We start from the raw sequence: 1348 nt of genomic DNA, 5'->3' as shown, positions 1-1348 counted from the left end.
TCATCCTCATCCAGCTTTTGTTTTTCCTCTAGTCTTGAAGGGAATGGGTTTTTGCACCGAATCTTTAGTTATTTCTTTCCTTGTCTCTATTACCGGTGTGATTACCTCCTCTGATTCTAGCTCAGCTTCTGCTTCTAAGGATACCTCTTGAGGATCATCATTATTCTCTGCAATTGTCTCCAGAGTAGTGGCTTCTAGGCTACTCAGTACTTTGCTCGATCAGAACGTAATTACTTTCACGTGCTCCTTACCTTCTCTTCGTGGATTATCTTCCTTGTTGTTGGGAATACTTGTTCCATTTTTTCTTTTGATGTCACCCGTCATACTCATCAATATTTGATCCTTGAGTTTAGTAAGTTTTCTTGTTGAATTGGTTCACTCAAACTACACCTGCTTGACATCCGTTCTCGTTGACCACATGCGGTATGGTCATTTGGGTTGGCCCTATCCTAGGGTTTCTGCAAATAAAGAGGTTGGTAATTAGTTATTTTAGCTTGATTTGAATTATTACTTGCTCATTGATTCCCTTCCCATCTCTGATTCAAGTGATCTCTTCGACTGAGATTATATATATTCGAATAAGGATTTCCACCCCTATTCCCAATGTAATTTACATCATTGACAGGATTGTTGATATTGTGGAAGAGCGGTTTGTCTCCCCCATGCATAGAAGGTGTTGAAGCAGATTCAATACGGTTGAGTCTATCTACTAATTGTTGATACTTGTCATCCTCTTGGATAAATTTTACAGTGGCGGGTTTCTGACCATATGTGAATCGTTCAATTGGCCACTGGCAGGAGTTTAGTGCCATATTCTCAATGATTTCGTGTGCATCCTTATACGTTCTGTTCATAAGGGCTCCTCCTATTGCTCCATCTAATCCAGATCATGCATTTGTATCCAACCCATTATAAAATACCTATAGTCACATCCACTCAGGAAATCCATGGTGCGAGCATTTTTGAATTAACATTTTAAAATGTTCCCTTGCCTCATAGAAACTTCTCCCTCCATCTATCTAAAAATAGCAATCTCTCTTCTTAGTTGATCTGCTTTGCTAATTGGAAAGAACTTCTGTAAGAACTTTTCAGCAAGTTCATCCCATGTCGTGATAGACCCTGGTTTCTACAATTCTAGCCAAGAAAATGTGTTATTGTCACGTGTGGATATGCTAAGCAAATTATGCAAGTGTACACGTTAGATCAAGTAATAAAGTGACAAGTGAGATCGTCTCCACAAGGATTGGTTAGGTATAAATTGGGCAAGTTATTATAAATGAGTGTGTTTAATGCTATAGCAAAGATAAAAATAAGAATGTAGAGATAATTAAGGATTATTAAAGTGTGT

General features: G+C 38.1%; 1 non-coding gene across 1 annotated transcript; it reads left to right on the top strand.

The window, feature by feature from the left end:
- Nucleotides 1–942: 942 nt before the first annotated feature.
- Nucleotides 943–1048, top strand: LOC128035071 (small nucleolar RNA R71). The gene has a single exon (XR_008191474.1). It is a non-coding gene; the product is annotated as a small nucleolar RNA R71 (small nucleolar RNA).
- Nucleotides 1049–1348: the final 300 nt, after the last annotated feature.

The sequence above is a fragment of the Gossypium raimondii genome, chromosome 11, assembly GCF_025698545.1.
Source record: "Gossypium raimondii isolate GPD5lz chromosome 11, ASM2569854v1, whole genome shotgun sequence".
NCBI lineage: Eukaryota > Viridiplantae > Streptophyta > Magnoliopsida > Malvales > Malvaceae > Gossypium > Gossypium raimondii.
The sequence above is the reverse complement of the archived record's forward strand: the minus strand, read 5'-3'. Positions and strand labels throughout refer to the sequence as shown.